Genomic DNA, 21,035 nt, shown 5'->3' on the forward strand with positions numbered 1-21,035 from the left:
TCCTGCAAACACCCGTCTGCACGGTTAAGTGTTAAATATAACCCTAAATATCTACAGAAAAACAGGAATGACAATCAATTCAAAACCACAGCTACTTCACAAAGGCTTTTGGGGAATAAATTTTTGTGCTGGTTGAGGATGACAGTGCAGTTTGAAATTAATTTTGGGGTTTTTGAAAGATATTCCCTTTCTCAGTAAGAAAAATGTGATCAGATCAGTTGAAATGCAATATAATGAAAATAGTTATTTTTAATCTCTCTGATTTTTAGGTGCTACCAACAAAAAAAAATCCAAATTATAAGTAATTTTACAATTTTTTAAAACTTCAGTTTTTTCCAAATGCCAGGAGGGATGCTGGCAAAACCCCTCAACTCTGCAGCAGTTTTCTTCTGAATCTTCAGTTAAATAATTTAATTTTCCCAAATGTTTCAGCGTTTGCAGAATTACAGCTGCCATTTCTTCAATTACATTGAGGAAAAACACAATGCGATCTCTGTGTTAAAGCTGTTGTGCAGCTAGTAAGTGTATGTGCAACTATGTGGTTCATGATACACGGTAGTAAGGACAAGTCCTGAACCTGAAAGCCAGTAAAGCTCCCTCTCTGTGGTTTTACACTGATACCAGAATAGGAAATGTCCAACTTCTAACCCGTGTTCTCATGGCTGCTGCTGGATTTCAAGGAAATACCTTGGGCAACGTGCAAAATTTTCTAAATGTTCTGCTGCTATTTCCTAACTTATTTTAAAGGATTTTTTTTTTATTTTACAAACTTTACACATTATAATTATGTATAAGCTACCATGTTATTATCTTCCTATAAAAACTAATTATGCACCTGGGAATAGGGGAAGATTGGAAAAGAAGTATTATTCCACCATCAGAGTATTTCCAGTTTGGAAACCATGTAGACACCATAGTAAAAGTATTATCTGAGCACAGCACCCATAAGAAATACTTTATGAAGCACCATCACTTGTCATTGTGATGGAGTCACAGAGTTGCATATGTGACTCAAACTCTCGCGATCAGTCCAGAATAGCAGTTCAATGACTTTGTCCTACATGAGGCACTAACAGAAACACCACACAAACCCAGAAAACCCAGAAGAAAATTAATGCTGAGGTTAATGCTGATTTTTCACAGCCACCTGTTAGTAGAAAGCCCTGAGCTTCTCTAGGCACTGCCGTCCCTAACAGTTGCTGCCCTTGCTGGCACCGACTAATACACAAAAGGAGGAGCAAGAGTCACTATTATGAACTGAACCATTTTCTGCCCCGCGGTACTGCCTGCACCCCGTGTCACAGATGCAGCTGGAGGTCTGGCCTACTCACTCCCCGCACTGCCCTGCCCTGCAGGGTCAAGGAAGAACCACTTAGGTTGGCCAGAAGGGAAGGGAAGAGATCCCTTTTCCGAACGTAGTGGATCCGGCTTATCTTGGCCAGTGATCAGACACGGGGACGTGGACAGCTCTATGAACAAGGAAGGGTGAATGAGCACCGAGTGCCAGGTACACTCTGCACCAGCCGCTCTTTCTAATGAACCCTCAACATGCTGAGGGGCAAGAGAATTGAGTCTTGGATAATTTTTACATCTGACCTGTGAAATGCAGGTCACTCAGCAAGGATGAAACATAATACTTCCTAAGACCCAGACAGAAGAAAGGTTATTCCTACTGTGTCATAGCAGCTAAGCCACAGGAAGCTGCTGAAACACTCTGCCAGCTTTCCTGAAATAAAACAGTTTTAGTTTCATGCATGTAGTGAATTTTTATCTTACACCTCTGAATTTGAGCCACAACTATCTTATCTGCAGGGTGATTAAACAGCCTACTCTTTCCTTCCTTTTCTGCTCCTCAGCCAGAGGTCTGCTAGCCCACGAGGGTTCTCGATGCCGGGGAGCATCCTGCCTGTCCTTGCTACTGGTGGCTTTGCGTACGCGTGATGGACTGGAGCATGTTTGGAGAGTTTGTTGTTTGGGCAGGGACCCCATCCAGGTGCTGAGTTTTCATTGATAGCATCATCACCCAAACTTGCTGGTTTACAACCTTGGTTATGTTCTTCTGTGGATTTACTTCCTCCACATTTATACCAACTTTACTTCATGGTGCTATTTTTGAAATCACACTAGATCAAATTCTCCACTCAGTTCCTCTTGCATAATCACTGCGGGGCAGCATGCATATAAATGAGGGCACAGTTTAGCCCACTGTGTATAAATTAATGTGAACTTAGATATTAAGCACAGGTGACTTGCAATTTCCCTCTCATATAAGCAGACTCTGCTCTGAAACGCCAGTGAAATACTTACCTTTAGGGTAGTGCAGAACTCAGCAGTTTTCCCACCTGCTAGTGCAAGTGAGTAACTCCTTTCTGTGTCATCTTTGCTGTTGCCATCAAGGGTCAACACAGCAGAAGACAATAATGATGTAGACACAGGATTTACCCACCTGCTAAAAGGAAGACCATTCCTGTGGATATAAGAAAATTGCTGTAGTGAGTGTATTTTAGAGATATTTTTTTAGCCATGCCTTTCTGACACACCTTTATGGTGGGCTGTTGGGCTGAAAATAGTAACTCAGGAAAACTACACCAGAGCCAGCTAACCCCGTGTTTACACATGCATTCTCGGTGTGATTAATATCTGTGTGTAACCAGTTTGGGTCTCGGGTAGGCAGGGACCGCTGGCAAGTAGGACTTTTTCCTCATCTTGCAGTGAACCAATCGATCTTTCCTGCAGCCTCAGACTGTGCCGAAGGAGCCTTCAGTCCATCACTGAGTTGGTTACTTCCTTTCTCTCGAGTTATTTTCCTGACAGGCTGTTGCTTCGTCTGTTATGATGCAGCAAAGGGATCCTTTCTAGATCCTCTTGTCTTCCTTAAGCCTTGAAGTAATCAAAACATGTATTATGTAGGGAGTGTTTTTTCCTGTATTTCCAAAACATGGCAGAAGCATGGCTACTTTCTCACCCTTGCTGTTTAAAAGCTGTGGGTGACTCTGCCAGCTCACAGATTGCTGTAATCTGCTTTGTATCTTCAGAAAGAACATGAGAGTGTGGCATCCCCTTACTGCTCCCTGAAATACAAAACTCATCTGATGTTTGAACTTTAAACTTGCTAGCCCAGAAATAACACTCATAATGTAAAACATAACTTGCAGCTTGAGGCCTGGGCATATTAATATTGAGAAGACTGACAGCTTTGTGGCTGTTCCTTCTCACAACCAGATCGACGGCTGGGAAATGACCTGTAGCTCCTTGGGGCCCATTAGAAACTTCATTAACAGCGCTACATATCTCTGAAAAAGCCAATGTTATTATACATCATTACCCATATTTAATACAAACTATTCATGAGCGACACTATCTTTGCTGTCTGGGATATCTGCCTTGACCAGATTCTCCTATCGGACCAAGACTATATGAAGATTTTGAAAGGTGTACACTTGATCACTAAAAATTACACCAGGACTACAGAGACTCAAGTCTACCTTTGATATCAAGCAAATTGCTCTACAGCTACATCAGCTAGACACTGAGGGGGCCAGTGGTGTCCCCTCTGTTTTGGGTCATTTAAGCCTTTGCAACGTGGCATAAATTCTGCCTCCTTGGTCTGAGAGTGATCCAAACCCACTTGCACTACGTAAGATGTGATCCAGTAATGAATCAGATCAACGTTCCTCCACTCAGATGCATGAGATACACAAGAAAAGTTCTACTTGTGAAAACTTTAAATGCTAGCTATTTGGCTGGTAGAGTTAAAGAAGTAAGAACATCAAGAATTCAGAACCACAAATTCAAGCTCTCTGGCGTTTGGAACTACTTCACACAAAGCTACATTCTCACCGCCCACTCTCCAAACACACTCAGGTGCTGGCATTTTCACCCAGACTAATTAACAAATAGTGTGGCAATTAAATCACATGGCCTCACCATTGAGTTCAGAAAACTCCCTTACATCGCCGCAGAGTATAGCAACATAACTCATAAAATTATTTTATAACAACAATTTAAGTGAAGCAAATATCATGAAAATACAACACAAATGTGATAATTATTCTAATTTATGTGATAACAATGTTACGTGTAAACTAAATTGTCTTCCCAAGTCCATCCAACTTCGAACAGCTTCCCTGCTCCACGAATGTGCCTCGAGTATCCAGCACTGTGTGTAGTGTGGCACTTTCTAAATCTGACTTTGCAAAGCCTCCCACAGCAGTCCGTGAGGAAATAGCATCTCGAAGATCTTCCAAGAAGGAGAGATTTAGCTGTCAAAAGGGCCGTCCCGTGTCCCCAAAGAGCTAGGAAACGTGAGAGCAAGCAGGTCCTTGAAAAATACTATTTTGCCCTTCCTGGCTGTCCAGATGCCCCAGTAATTTCAACACTGCCAGACTTCATGGTCTGCTTCCCCATGTTACGTTGACTGTTAAGAGCCAGGAGGGACAGATCAAGGCCAAGATGTTGTCGAGAGCAGCCCTCATGCGGTTCACAACCCCAGAGCCCTGCATGCAAGGGAAGGTATCTGCTATATTTGGTCAATGAGACGCCTGCCTTCCTGTTCCTCAGATCTTGACTCTTGGACAGCTGCAACGAAGATAAGAAAAGCCTCAGGAAACTAGAATATGCTCCTTTGGAGAAGGTATCTAGAGGGGGAGGTTAATACACAAACAGAGAGAAGGAAAGCAGTAGTGTAAATGAGAAAGGCTTGGGGTCATTTTTTTTTCTTATTTTTAAAGTCAGGTTAGTTAGTGGTGGAGAGATATCATTTCTATGAAGGGAAAATGAAAAAGTCCACTAATTACATACTATACGAACATGAGTAAGCCCAGCATTTTCTGAGTCACAACAAGCAGTTATAGAGTGACAGGGAAATCTTTTTAAGTGATGATTCAAAAATAAAAAAGGCATTTGGAGTCATTGAGCGTGCAGAGTTAGCCCAGGTAACCACATGATCTTATCATTACTACCCTTCATCTGTCTGCCGCCCTCTTCCCACCTAGTGTTTGATACACTCACTTGTTGCATCTTGTCTTGCAAGTGGCATGACTTCAATTGCACTAATTGTGTGCATAAAGTTAACCATGCATGTAAATGTTTGCAAGATTGGAACCTCAGATTACAAACACTGGGAGAGGGCTCATCTCCTCCAGTGTAATCATGGAGTGCTAGATGCAAGGGGGACTCAGACATAAGAAGAATTTTTGTGTATTATAGAAGAGAAATTACATCATTATAATGCTTTAGTATTTATTTTTTTGATTCCTTTTGTCTTTGGTTATTTATCTCACATCCTCGCTTCCCTTCTGTGATCCTTCTTTTCTTTAAAAAACACAGCAGCAGAAAAGGAGCTGTAGGCATTTAGACAATTCCATTTGTTTTCAGATGGAAGGATTATTATTGTGTATTCTCTTATCTGAAAATAGTTCTCCCAAGGTAGCTACTGTGCTAATATTATACAAAATTATGTAGGTGTTGCATGAGGCTGTAATTTGCACTAGAGGTTTAAAGGTTGTTATTATTTCTTACCTGTATTACAGCAGTATCTCAGAGTCTGGTGGGGAACCAGTGTGCTGCGTTCTGCACAAACACAGAGCAGAAGGAAAGTCCCTGACCTAATACCAACCATGAGCTCCACAAGCAGATCAGAGAGCATCCAGGTGGGGCCCAGGGCAGCGAGCCAGAGTGGATTGGGCCACGCTTTTGCGGGAGATTGGGGACTTCGGGGTCCGAGTCTGTTCAGGAAGAGGAGAAGTAGCCGCCTGCCAAAACAGGCTCGCGTGGCAAACTTCCCAGGAAAGGGGGGCAGCGATGACAAGGAGTGAAACTTGCTGAAAGCAATTTTTAACAGCAGATTCTCAGTGCTCAAAGGAAATCTGCCCCTAGAACAACCTGGTCTCTGACCCGCAGAGCTTGTGCCAGAGGACTAGAGGCAGCACACAAATGCAGGCAGAGGGAAGGGTGCAGAAAGCAACAGGACAAAACCGGCCAGCCACACAGACACGGTGAAGGCCATGCTATAAGACACTGTAAAAGAGACCCCTCTGCCTTAAATTTACAAAATGACTCACCAACCTATAATAACATTACCTAAAACTCATAGTGAGCTCTTCATCTTCAAAGCACTTTACAAAGATTAACTAATTAATTTCACTGTCAAATCTTTTGCAGATCTAGTAATGGTATTTGGCTCTACCTCAGAGAGCAATTTTTTCCAGGTACTGGCAGGGTAAACATTCATAATGATATAACCAGTGGGAAGAACGTTTTTAGCACTTGAACGATATTTTAATGAGAGACAAAGGTTAGGGATTGACCCTAGACCAAAGGGCTTCACTGAGACACTCACTTTGAAATCAGGACTCCCTCTTGTTCCTAGGCTGGTGCCAACATGACAACCCATGTGGCTTGTGCATACTGTATTTTAGGAAAACCCAACTAAAATGCCAGTTATTTACAGATGTCTACATGGATATGGCTGTTCCCAGGTTTCTGCCTTGTGTTCTCACGCTTTTTCCCTCCTGAAGACTCACTACCTCTATCTGTCACTGGTCTTTCCACCGTGAGTCCAGCCTGGACCATCTGCCAGCCCCACACTGTGCCACATGAAAACGTGGCTCCCACAAATGAGTTTGACTTTCAGTCTCCTGGCTGCCTTGCAAAGAGGCAGAGCAACTCCCCAAAGCATCTCAGGCCTCCCCATCCGGATGCTCAGCTAACACGGACTCGGCACACTCTGATTTATGGAGGCTGGGTTTGGCTAACAGTGTTCTTCCAGAACAGCTATATTGGCATGACATCATCAATGACATCAGCAGCAGCCAAAATTAGGCTGAAAAAAAATCTTCTGTGTGGACACTGACAGGAGAGAGATTTTATCAGCGCAGATTATGTTGCCCAAAGAGGTTGTATCTGCAATAGTAGAAAGTCTCCTTCTGCTATCTGCCGCATCAGTATTGTGAGGACCTGCTGGCACTGCTGTGGGGACACACACCTTCCTGTAGAAACCAGGACAGACACAGGCATCAAAACTGGTGATTTTTGGTGTGTTAAACCAGATTGGCAGAGTTTACCACATACGGATAGCTGCCATTTTAAATGAATGCAACGTTTTCCTTGTGTTCCTTTGTTTAAAATTAATACTTGTTAGAAACTTGCAAAAATTAGGAAAAGTTCATGCCAGATCATGCATTTCTAGTCATTATTTAACAAAATGTTAGGTATGTACAAGAACCCTCTGATTGTTTCTTGTAGAGTAACTTATTTCTCTTAGAGTAACAATTAACAGAGAAAAAAAAAGTTACTGGTGCAAAAAGAACATACAGCAATAGATTTGGAAAGGAACTGAAAAATTATTTATCCCATTTGTCTATGGGAAAGCAATAGCAGAATATAGCTACGGGTAACTTGGAAATGAGATGTTTGCTTTCTAGTAATGGAAATGGGTAAGGAGAGATGTCACCACTGTCATGATCATTCCATCTGAGATAACTATGTTTGTATGCTGGGACTGAAGAGTAACTTCACAGGCTGCTTCTAAAAGTTTGACACTTGGGAAGAAAAAAGCCTGAAAGTTGGTGACAAGTCCTCAGACCAAGTGTATGTCAACTATTTTCACTTCACATCTCAGACATAACGAGATAAAAATGTTACAGGAGGTAAAATATCTTGTCACAACACCTTGATCTCTCCTTTTGCACCTAAATCTCAGCATTGTCTATATTATTCATGGCCAAGTACAGACCTCAGTTACAACTGTGAATCTCATTTGATGGGTTAATATAAACAAAATCCAGGGCAGAATTTCACACAGCTTAAGGTGTATATTGCTAAAAGTTCTCACCTTCATTTCCCCAGTTGCTCCAGAGAGTAAGGTGTTTCTGGAACAATTTAGTGCAAATGTCATTACATACCATACTTTAAGCTTGCTGCCAGCTTTTCCTCAGTCTAGCAATGGCACAAACATGCTATTACCAATCACAAAATCAAGGGCCCCCGGTGTGAATTCAAGACCCCGAGTGAGCTCAGTGAGAGTTTTCAGTGCCAAGAAGGGACAAGTTTAGGTGCAGAATATTTGATGACAGCTGTCTATGTCTCCCTGGGTTGCCTGGGAACAAAGAGCAAATGACAGCCATTTTGGGCCACAGAAGGTAAAACTCTCTACGGCATTTCCAAACTCTGAAAACCTCTTTGCTGCAATGAATGAGGTTTTGCTGCTGGCCGAGGAGCTGTTGACCCTTGCGTGTCCTCTGTTACCGGTGCTATCTTGGAATGCAGGGAGACTCCAAAATAAGAGTGTAGTGTTTCTCGGTGGCCAAGAGAACAAAACTTTCAGCTTCAGGAATGTGAAGTGTGGTTGCAGAAAGCCATCAAGTAGCGATAGTAACAAAACCACCAATGGCATCTGTTATGGATTGTAGCAAAGAAGATCCAGCTAAAACACACAAGATCATTCTTTCAGTCAAGACAACCAAGACACAGCTTCACATGCCTCTGAAAGCTAAATGAAAAAGCAGTGCTAGTGTTATACAGGGAGTTACAGCAGGGCATCTGCAAACATACCCTTGTTCTAGTCTACATAATGTCTGTGTGGCGATTCGCATCTCAAGCATAGCCTCTGCACCCCTAAACTCGCCTGCCAGCTCCCTCAAAGGAGCAAAATCTAAAGTGGAAGCATGAGCTAGAAGTTTTCATAAGAGTTAGTAGCCAGTGCATGTGAATGCCTTTGAGCATTCAGCCCCCCAAGTCCCCCTCCTTCTCTTGCCTTTCCGTATGCATTCTGCACTTCCCTGCTTCAAAAGGACTTCAGTTTTGTGCTGTTTGATGCCCGGACTGTCAGCCTTGGTGCCACTGCAGAGAGTTGTCAGACAGATGAAGAAAGCCACAAACCCTGGGAGAAAAGCCATCACTGTCTCTGTGTTCTGGCAGTCCTAGTTCAGCAAGCCACATAAATACAGGCATCACCCATATGGGCATCCGATCTGCTTTGCTGGGATGGTTTATGTACTGGAAGTTGTGAAAGTGCTTGTGCTCCTTGCTGAATCAAACCCTAATCTACCTGAATTACACATCAGCCTGACATTATGGATCAAGAGTGAAAATCCTGAAGTCTCCTTATTGACTTTGATGGCCCCAGGACTTCATGCAGTATTCTGCTGCCTTAACACACGCATACATCCACCCACCCAATAAGTTTATCATGGCAGAATGTTGTTATCAAGGAGTGGATAGATATGGGTGCACCCTTTGAATCACTGGCATGTGAGAAGCTAAAGACCATGTCACTCCCCAGCCTCCTCCTCCCCCTTGTTCCCAGCCCTGAGCTCACTGAGCTGCTCAGTCCACTAGAAATTGGGCTCAGGCTTTGCTTTATGTTTTAATTCAAGACACTGTCTCACTCACTGCCCCCTCTCCAGACAAAGCAGAGCAAAGTGCGTTATGAGGTGAATTAAAGACAGGAGAGAAGATAAATAAAGAAAAACTACATATTTTCTTAAGATTTTTTCAGTATGTTTCTTCAAAAATGTGCTGATTAAGTAATTTACCTTCAGTCTCAGAACTGTGAGGTTTAATGAAGCTGACATTTCTTCCCCTCCAATGTTATGTCAGACTAAAAACCTTTTCAACTTATAATAGATACGTATGGTAATAGATATCTGAATGAAAGATCAAACAGACATTAAGTACTGCAGAAATAGCCTGCTAAAAAGATGAAGTCACCCTCTAATGACATTATTATGACATACAGATTAAAAGAAAAACCAGTAAAAAAGAAGGATGATAATGCTATTGTGTTACTCCACTAAGGTATTTTACCAGTAAAATGAAGTTACTTGCTTTCTGCATCTATCCACTCAACTGACTGCTGTTTTCAGAAAAAAAAATGTGCAGGAGTAAAGAACTGCTCTTGAAGAAGAAAAAAGCCCACCAAGCAAACCCTACCTGTATTTGGGGTTGGTACGTAGTATCAGATGAACACTGCATTTCAAGTGTTTGATCCTGTGCCTCCAAAAACTACAAACACCATAAACCAAAATTAAAAACTTCGCCAGCAGTGTAGTACACATAGTAGGTTCAAACTGAACCCCCTTGAGGAAAGGATAATTACTACCTTGTTGTAAAGCAGATGCATTTTTGGAAGCAGATGCGTGCAAGGTGACCCTACTTTGGGAAACCACATTTGAAGCAAATATTTATTTGTATAACAAATGGAATACTTTCTACCAGCCCATTATGCAGCTAAGATTAGCTCAGACCTTTATAGTGACACTACATAGATAATAAACTGAAAGCGAATTTCAGCTGGTGCAGTTTCGCTAGTTCTTCAGTTGTCCAACCACGTGTGGGTCGAATGGGTGGAGACCCATGTTGCAGTTTGCCAGCAGTAAAGCCTCAAGACAAGGGGTCAGAGGGGCAATTCCACAGCACAGGATCAGCAAGATAACTCCTCATCACAAGGGGAACACCTAGGAAGCTTTGCCTGAGTAGACTCAGGCTTCCCTACTTTTGTGCAAGTAGATAAGACCATTCCCTAAGGACACGAGCAGTCATGGACAGAGCCCACCTCTACTGCAACCTTTTTATATCTGCCATACAGACAGAGGACATGATTCAGATGCTAATCAGTTCCTGGCAACATTACATAGCCTCCTTGAGTAAAAAGCAATATAGTTCTGCATATGAAGCAGAAGCACACGGGGCTTCGTTGAACCCTCCTACTGCAAGTACCTACGTTAGGCATAGTGACTGCTTCTATCCACTGTCTGCACAGGGAGCCAAAACCTAGCAGACCTGGATTGTAGGCGTCTGCTGTGCTCACTGCTTTATTGAACTAAATTGCCATAACAGTCATGACAACTAAGCGAGGCACCTATTGTAGGTGGTCTGAACACAACCCACATTGGCGGAGTGCTGTTCTCTGCCTTCATCTACTCCTCCCCAAGCCATGAAACCAAAACACCATCAGTTTGCTACAGGCTGCTGAGAAATGAGAAGCTATTTCCCTTCTGCTTGCCTCAACATGGACTTTAAATGCAAGTCCTCTTTTAGAAGTACCTGCAAAAATGGCACTGCAGGGATTCTGTCACAAAGGCTGCAGGTTGTATGTGCTCATGTTGTGTGTAAATGGTTATGTTTTTGTAACTGTCCCTGCTGTCCAGCCAGTCTGAGGACTATATATGAAGGTGGATTCTCTTAATGTCTCTTGCATTGCAGAGGGGATTCTGCAGACCAAACTACCTCCTAAACTCCAGGTATCGAGGAATTCAGGGATCCTGTGAAATCCAGCTTCCATGAAGTAACTGATGCCTCGGGAGGAGCAGAAACTAGCAATCCATCCAGTCCTAGGTGCCTAAGACTTGAAAGGCAAATTCTACACTATGCCTTTCTACAGCTACATTTGCACGTACCCAGGAGTGCAAGGAGGTGCCATTTTTTGCAATGATTTTTCATTGCAACACTGCAGATGTACGGACAGGCAGCAGTAAAACACGTGCTGTTAGGTTCACAAAGCATTTTTTTGCTGTACTGTAGGAGAAGCACATTAATGAAACAGTCAATACTTGGCTGCTTTTTTCCCTGCCCTTATCGGCTACCAAAGGCTGAGCTGGCTCAGTGAACTGGCTCTCCACAGCTCCTTTGGAGACCGATATCTTCAGGTTCACTTTGAAGAGGTTTGTGTCTGTGTACTGTTACATCCACGTGACAGTAAGTATTGGTTCTCTTGATGTAGTCCCACTATGCCTACTTGCTGCTCCTGGGCTTTACTTATGTCTTTTTGCATTTGCCTAAACAAAATGCAACCATAAAAAATCGCCATATAGTTTACATGACAGAAATACTGCTTTTTAAACCCAAAATGAAACTCTGGTTACCTTTATACTATTTTATAAAAAGGAGGCAGTAATTATTGAATAAAAACAGATTGATCTCAAAACCAAGAAGCAAGGCCTACCTTCACCCATGCAATTGGCTCTGGATCTCCTTTGAATTTCATTTGCTGCCTCTATGGCCCTGGGACACAAGATTCTTCAGTTGCAAGTATCTGAAATGATGCGAGGGCTGTGCTGCAGCCTGTCAGACTGATGTTTTCACAGCATGAAACAGAGGTTGTAGGTACACCACTGTGCAGTTGTGAACCATATCTGGTGCAGCTCTGTCCCTGGACTACCTTATGGGTCATCTTTCCCCAGAAACATGCCCAAGCAACGTCTAGGAGAGGGCTGTTTGGCATATACACAAACCCTTTCAACATGTGGATGATCAGCAGTCCAGTGTCGGGCTTGGTCCTTGGGGACACCTGACCTATCTTAGATATCCAGCATGACGTGTGATTAATTATTCTTCGTTGGTCCTTTGTCGGTCTTTGTTGGTACTTCTCTCCATTGACTATAAGGAGTTTGAAAAGTGACTTGCTTAGATTTAGATTCTTTAAATTTCAGATGGCGAAGGAGAGCAGATGAAAAATGCCCTTTACTACTTCATTGTTACCAAATAGTTGATATCAAGTAAGCAACTGCAATGCGTGTGGAATCTGCCATTACAAATGATCTGTGTCATAGTAGGTGTTGCAGAGGATTACAAGGCAAATATGTATGATCCTTACCCTGAAGAGCTTAGGCTTTAAGTGAACAGCTTATATGCATATTCCTTGATGCATTTTATGACCATAAATTAGTGTACAGTTGTCTGAACGAACTCTTTTTCAAGAAAAGAATTAAATTAATATATGAAAATCAACATATTCCATTTCCCTATAAGAAAGGAATAAAAATGTAAGCAAAATATTGTTCAGGAAATGCTGATTGTCGCAGTTGTCACAAGTCTTGCAGTGGGCCAAATTTGTCAACACAGCAATAAAATTTACGTTAGCATCAGCAAAGAAGAGCAGGAATCTGATGCAACCGCTTTCTGATGCAGCAGTCTGTGGTGTTCAACTCCCTCTGGAGCCTTGGCCATTGCATCCTCATTTATATGAGTGTGTATTGATTGTACAATGGCACAAAATGGGAAAGTGGTGATTCATACCAGACCTTCATCCATTTGACAAACTGGAGGGCACTAGCAGACTGTGGTCCACAGATCTCTGGAAGAATTTAAATACTTCTGCAGTGTCCAGGGAAGGTTGCTGAGAAAAATGAGACTGTCCTGCAGGCTTACCTTGCACTTTGAAAGCAAATCAAGGAGTCTACGCTTCCATTAGGAGATGTAATGAAGTTGACAAGACAAAAAAGTCCAAACGCCACTGCAGTAGAAGTTGGGGACATCTAAGTCTGCATTGCTGGAGGCCTGATGCCCTTGCTCATGACAGCAGTGTAGAAAAGAAGCTGCTCCACAGCAGGCAGACAGGTTATGCCAATTCATTGATCTCAATTGCCCCAAGCCCTAACCCTTGATCAGTACCCCTGGATTTACCAGGTGTTTTTCCACCCACCGGAGGGCTCACATTTTTTATGTTTTGAACTCAAAAGTAATATTGGGGGGAGGGGGATGATGAAAAATTTCATCTGTTTTTAAAGATAAAGGCAGAAAGTATTATCTTAAAGCATGTTCACATCTGGACTGACCTGCATAGAGAACTCCGTGATAGGCAGTACTGATTACTGTTTAATCCAGTTCTTCACCATTTAATTGTACTGAAATGCCCCAATCACTGAGCATGTGATCAGCAATTAAAGACCAACAGACCTTCAACCACAATAAAAACCACGTTGTTTAAGTTGTCTAGATAAATTCAGGGCATTTTGTGTACCAGAGGTAATGACATACAGGGTATGTACAAATGTACATGGACAGAAGAGGAGGAAGGTGATCAAACATATTAATAATGCAACTCCAACAGAATTGACCTTATCACTAGATCATGCAGAGGTCATTAAGGCTGAGTGGGATTTACAGATATTATTTTGGCCACCAGAGGGTTCCCATATTTTTCCATTTATGCAATTGAAGCAATGAGAGAATAAAGAGCATAGAAAAGACACTTTAAAAAATGTGTGAAAGTAATAAAGATCGAAAAAAATACATCTCCAAAGTAATGCCAATAATCCGCCTGCAGGTTCAATTTCATTACTGTAAAATTCAGTGACTGCATTTTGCAGAATGAAAATAGACATTTTCTGCACTAGCTGCAGCACCCTCATTCTTATTTGCACCACTGCGCATGAGATCAGGATTCAAGCAGCTGATGATAAATTCTGTGTATGTAGGACACCTATTAAAGGTTTCATGTGATGTTAGAGTGAGTAGGTTAGTACAAAAGAAACCCCACAAAGTAAATAAGATTTCAAACGTTGTGGTATTGTCAGGGCAAAACCCCAGATTCCAAGTCAAGTTCAATCCTGCAAAGCTAGTAATGGCAGTGCTATTCTCCTAACTTGGCTTCAGTCACTACCGTGACTCTCAATTCTCAAATAATAGGTGATTCATCTTAATGTTATTTAGGGAAGGAGTCACAATGGCTTTGATAAGTCAAATGATGGTCAGATATTTTTCTTACAGCTCATTAATTTTCCCAGGAAACAATGGGCCAAATCCTGCTGTCAGTTATGCTACCGAAATCAGTGTACTGGAGATGCTTTTTAAACTATGCTAGATCTAGATCCCCCTCTGACATGTACAGGATGGGCTCTTGGGTTTGTATTTTCTGACGTGCTTCATCAGACCTCCTGAGGTTCTGAAAATGTCAACCAGAAATATGTTTGTTGCAGCAACCTGATAAAATCTCAGTCCGGAGAGGGTAATCAGGGATAGCCCCTGGTCTGAGCAGGATCCTTGGAAAGTTTATTCAAAGTTTCATGGTTCTACCACAAGACTCAGAGCCCTGGAGGGGAAAAAACCTCCTTGTTGCCTAAAACAGCAGTGTTAGAGCTTGCAGGGCTGCAGCAACTTCCCTTTGGGGGACAGACATAAGGGTGCCCTTATTGGCAAGTATGGTGATCAGAGGAGGCAGCCCATGAAGGTGTGCTTGTGGCTTTCCTTGTTTTGCCACCAGCAGGAGGAAGTTGAATGGGCTGGGCAGCCCAAAGAGTAGCTCTTGAAAGGGGCTGACCATTCTGCTCTTTCCTGAGATAACTCAGAAGTCTTCGCTGTTGTTCAGATTTTTCCTTTGTCGGCATATCAGGAACTCCACTGGCTTGTGCAATATGGTCCAAAGGTTCAGCAAAATCAAAATCTCTTTCCTTATTTGAGGTCAGAGCCTGGTGCCTTCAATCATGGCAAAGGGAGACTTACTGCACAGTCCACTGCCTTCAAGGAAGCTTCTCATGAAGAAATCTATTTATTCAGCTTGAATAATGGGCACAAGAGTCTGGCTTTTGATAACACAGGCACGGCAGCTTCGCAGGTGCTACAGCATTCAGTATTATTCCAAACTTCTAATTTTTATTTCTAATAAGATGATGACCTTCTAGGCTTCATATGATGCATTATAATTAGAAGACTTATTGAGAAGCCTAATATAATATTATACCCTCTGGGGAGTCAAAAGTGCAAAGAGTAAAAATATCAAATCTCAATATTTAATTAATTGAAACAAATTAAATTTCAACCTATTTCTCATTTTTGTCAGCTACTTAAAGTTGCATTTGTACTTTAGAATTTATGCAGATTTCCCCACAGAAGTTCCAAGCAGGAATTTCAAACAACTAAGATTTGTGTTTATAGCCACACTTTTCAACTTTTCAAATACCTTCTCAAAGCTTTCAGGGCTTAGTGTGGGAGCAATTCATTGAATATGACTGCTCTAGTCAGCTGCCTAAATGGGACTCAGACACTGGAGAAAACCTGGCCTTTCTTTCTTCTTTGTGAAGAAGACTTCTGGAACCCTATCTTTTAAAGCTCCCCAATCGGGCTACTTTCGAAGAGCATCTTTGTCCCAAAACATAGGCAGCAGACAGAAGAAGATGTAAAACCCAAATTGTTTCAGCGAGGCAGTGAAGAGCAAAAGGCAAATAGAAGCAGCTTTCACAGGGGACAGGGTGACTTCCATTTTTGTGTCAGTTCTGACCTGTATCCAGCGTATAGAAGGCCTTTCTTGTAGACAAATGGATTCATGCAAAAATCACTGAAGAGCTACTGCAGGTGTATTATCAAATCACAACAACAGTCTGTTTGTCCTCATTCCTTGTAACGATATCACCACTGGGACTGTATTCATTTGGCTCACTGCTGGGTAATGATTTTTTGTTAAAAATATACAAGTAAATGAAAACAGGCACTTGGTAAATGAATCACCAGTGATGGACTTGAAGTTCCTCTGAGAAGTTTATTATTGCTAGATAGTCAGCACGACTGCAGTTCGTCTGTGGAACTGCTGTTCTGCAGTTGCATTTCTCCACAGTAAAGAAAATTTACAGTGCTCAATCATATGCCACGGGTCCTTTGATTAAATGTGGATTTACGGTACATGATAGCCCACAGCAGCTTAAGTACCATACAGTGTGTTACATAAATGCACATTCATGAATATTACACATACCAAAATAGACACGTACTTGATAGAGGTTGTTATGGTTTACAATTCCCTTTTCACTTTCCCTTTCTGTGGTAATAACTATACATGTATTGGCCTTAAACACCTACATGTTTTAAGCACAGGTTAAATTATAAAAGAGATTGCAACATCTTCTTTGTCCATCATCATCTAATAAATCAACAGGTCCATTTCTGTGGATTGATGTAATGGCATTTATGAGCATTGGCAAAGTCATATCCACTTAACTGATGCAATTAAGTAGTGCCGTGCTCTTATTATAATAATAATGGATTGACTGATGAGTAATTTATTTCTTTCCAATGTAACTGACAAAAATAGGTTATATTCATAGACAACGCAATGTATTTGGATCATAAAACTGCTGCCTTCTCAAATCCACCATTAGCTTAGATTTATCCTCACCAGAGAGTGGTGGAAAACACTTAAAGCAAGGACCATGCTTAATGAGGAATCCTGGCCCCAATGTGTTAAGTCCCACAGAGAAGGTGAATGTTTTACTAGCTATTTCTCATAAGAGAAGTGCTGCTAAACACTGTCATAAAGAACCAACTCTCAGAGCTGCCAGCTGAACTCTCTTGTCTGAGAAGGAGATGGTTGTGTTTGGTTTAATTTTAGTTGCATTTCCAGGAAAAATATTTCCTTATTGCCACTTGTTACTCCGTGCATTCTCCCTGACACTCCTTTCCTATCAATATTGCTTGGAGACCTGCTCAAGTCAGTGCTTTCATCACCCTCAGCGTGACCTTTTGGAGTATCTTGTTATTTTCCCATGTTTATGACTGTCATTTACACATGTGAAGATTAAGGGGCAAATTATCTGCTGGCTGGGAACTGGCACGGTTCTGCTGACTGCAGCAGAGTTGCCAATTTACAGGCTGCAGAGGGGCTGGAGATGGGCAAGAACAAACACCCTACCTCCAAACACCCCAGAATTTCTGCACTGCAGCCTGTCTCTGCTCATCGCCCTTACTCTACCATCTGTTTTGGGTATAAAATCTCAGAGTTCTCAAGGGCATATTGCATCCATTTCCAACATAACTCCCTTTAAATTACGGCAGCGACAACTCTGCCTTCCACTGAGTACAAGCCAAATGTTCTAAATTCTTATTTCACAGTTTCATAGGGGTCAAGGACAAAAGAAACCACCAAATTATCTCATTTGAACTCCTGTATAACCCTCAAAGAACAGAAAATATAGCCTGAGATTCCTGCATTTGCAGGGAACTGATTAATTCGGATAAGCCCAAATGATCCCTGTAAGATTTCCACTTTCTGGGGAACAATGGAAATGCAATCTAACCTCATGGAAAATACCTTCCCAACCCCAAAATCTGGAAATCAGCATGACCCGAGCCCATGAACAAGGCATGCCAGTCAAGACTCCGGCAAGAATGATTCAATGTGTCACCTGGGAACACTATGCTGTCCCATCTGGAGGCCTTTCTGTATCTCTGGGGCATATTCTTTACGTTCCAGTATGTGTTTATGTGTTTGTTTGTGTGTGTGCACACAATTCTTCACCAAAGGGAAGTTCCTTCCTTCACCCCTGAAGCCTGAGGTCCAACGTTTGTTGTTATCTGAAAGCAATTGCATTTGTCAGAAATAACACTGGGGACAATGCAGAGCTTCTTGTCCTCTGCATGGAAACTCCAAGGCCAGCAGAGATCACCACAACCACTCCATGCTTCTGACCAAAGTGTCTGTGACATCCTGATGAGGAGGGGAACAGCTCTGTTGATGGGGGCAAAGACCTTCACTGCTAAAAAAAAGAGATGAGACCTCTATTTCTTCTCATCGGATGATAGCAAATTAAGTTTCCCCAACACTGACAGGCTCATCTTAAGTGTTATGCCAGGAAGTTAAAGAGATCTTTCAAATGCACAGCATGATCGCTAGCATAAAAGTAGAAGATGTAGTTAATAGTATTGGCTGGCCTAAGAGGGAGAGAGAGAGATCTACAGAGGTTTATTTACTACTGTAAGTGTTAACAAAGTTTGAAATCAAGCTGTTTTATGATTGAAGACAACAAACAGTCTAGTTTCTGCTCACTGTATCCAAATATCTAATGCAAGGTTAACTCATTGCCCTCACCCCCAAGGCATTATGTATTTAATTTTCAAGGCACAACTGCACGTTACATGATGACCAATAAGATCATCAATGCTGGCTTTTATTTCTGCTCTGAAACCTCTAAAAGAAGAGAAACATCTGATCTCTGAGAAGGTGTGATCTATGCCTGCACTCATGCACTCATATATTATTTATCTTGATCTACAAGTGATGTCTTATAAAGGGGCCCATGGAGGAAAATAAGAGCCATTTGTGCTACCTTTCATCAGAAATGTTTATGTAGAGTCCTCTCTCCCTGACCACAGAGCAGACATCTCAATCCTGAAACTACACCTCCTCACAGGAAGAAACACTAATCGTTCTCACCGCTGCAGAATGTCTGGTTCACGTGGTGACCTAAACTTGCTGCTTTAGATGCTCCTTCCTCCTCACAGATGATGTAGCCAATACCCTTGTCAGACTACTGATGTTAGATCTTGAAGTACGAGCCTCTTAAGTCCCTTCTCTGGACTGATCCACATGAACAGAACACAGGATCTTTGTTATCAAATAGCTGTTTAAACTGGTTACATTTCTTTGATAAAGCCCTTTGGCACATGAGAAAAACAAGAGTGAAATAACATTGCAGTGTCAAAGGTACAGTGTTAAATGCTGAATCATGAGAAATTCCCACATAATGAGTACCCAAGCATGCCTCTTCTAGGTGCAATACCAAGATGTTGGCCTCTGAAGATTCACCAGGATGGATTCACTGTACTGGTGACCAACATGAAGCAGGAAATTTATAAGAAAGCCAAGAATAATGAAGCTGATGGACAGGCATGTGATCCAATTAAGAGAAGGTTACATCTTCTGGTTTATTTATAGTCCAACATTTTTCACTGTCCTGCCTAGAAGTTGAAGAGCTGTTGTGACACCACAGTCACCATACAGTTAAAGTCTGGAATGTGATGTACTGGTGAGTTAAGAAAAGCTTTTTGATTACTCATGCTTTGCACCTGGAATTTAAACCAGAGCCTGGGTATGAAATAGTGCTGGATGTGCTTTGGAGATAAGAACTCACCATGCTAATAGGATTCTTTTTTTCTTTTTTTTCTTTTTGTTACTTTATTTTTCTTGTGGTATTTATTCCAATTCAATTAAAATAATTGAAGTTAATTTTAAAGACATATTTAGCTTATTGAAACTTGAGAGACAAAGATAATTGGCAATGGGTTTCAGATTTTTCTGAAAAAAGAATGATCAGTCAATTTGCAGTAATGAAGTAGTTTCTCACTACGTGGTCAAAGGGAAGACAAAAATGGTCATGCCTGAAGAAGAAAAGGACACTTCTATTTGGGTGAAAAAAAGTGAAGATGAGATGGAGAAATGTAGCAGAACTATTTTCATGATCAGTTAGTAGTGTCAAAGGAGAATCATGTTTCTAGCCTGGGAAAATCAGCAGCATGAAACATCAATGTTTTTTGCAGCTAGATAGACTACTGGGTCCCAGCATGACCTAGATATAAAAGTGGAAACCTCAGGCAGAAAAAGGAGAACATTCCTGATTCTCTGGCTACTTCTAAAGCTCTGTCCCTGGTCTTTCCGCTTAGTCAACGTCTCTAAGAAGGCCTCAGGGATCAAAAATCAAGACAGCTGTTACCAAGAACTGTGTGCAGAAACAGGTCAGGCTTGAAGGATTGGTAGATACTGAGTCTGTCAGAGGACATGTACTGCTGTGAGATGCTATTCCTCTGCCTATGGGTCCCTAGAGGATGAAGCAAATCTGTCCTGTGATGGAAATCACAGGTCTCTCCTGTGAAGCAGAGAGGTAGAGGGTTGCTTTTTACCTTCCTTGGTGCAGATATTAGCTGGGGCCAATTCAACCTCCCTGTTCCTCAGTGTTTGCTAGTTTTGGTAAAAAGAGACAAGGAACTACTTGTTGGACTACCAGGTCCTGAGGAGCAAGGTCTAAGAGCAGCAGGCAAAGGTTTCCCATGAAGATGCCTGTACTTCACAGTCCTGTGTGGGGAGTTGGTATCCTATTGCCAGCACCCACATGTCACCTCAAGAACACAGGTGCAAGAGAGAGAGGGACATTTGATGAATACCTTCGCATACTATCAGTCAGGGAGGGTCTATGGCATCATTTAGAAGTACCACTTGCTGGTCTTTGTAAGCCCCAGCTAATCTCTGGGTATGATTTCACCATTAGCAATCTCCATGGACCAAGAACTAATATCTGTGTGCAGCTGGCACTTTCTCCTGCAGGACACACAGTCATGACAGTGCTAGGAAACCACCAGTGTTGTGGCTATGCTGTATATTCCCTGTACTCATAGAGCTCTGCACAGATAATCAAGGCCCAACTGAGGATTTTAGCCAAGCCCAGGGTTCCTCTAGGCTAGAGGTGAAGTATGGCCTATTATTTACTCAAAACAAGATGCTGGAGACTCAGGAAAAAGCTAAACACCAAAGTCCCCAATACCATCTGCATCAC

This window comes from Grus americana, chromosome 2, assembly GCF_028858705.1.
Source record: "Grus americana isolate bGruAme1 chromosome 2, bGruAme1.mat, whole genome shotgun sequence".
In the NCBI taxonomy this organism is placed as follows: domain Eukaryota; kingdom Metazoa; phylum Chordata; class Aves; order Gruiformes; family Gruidae; genus Grus; species Grus americana.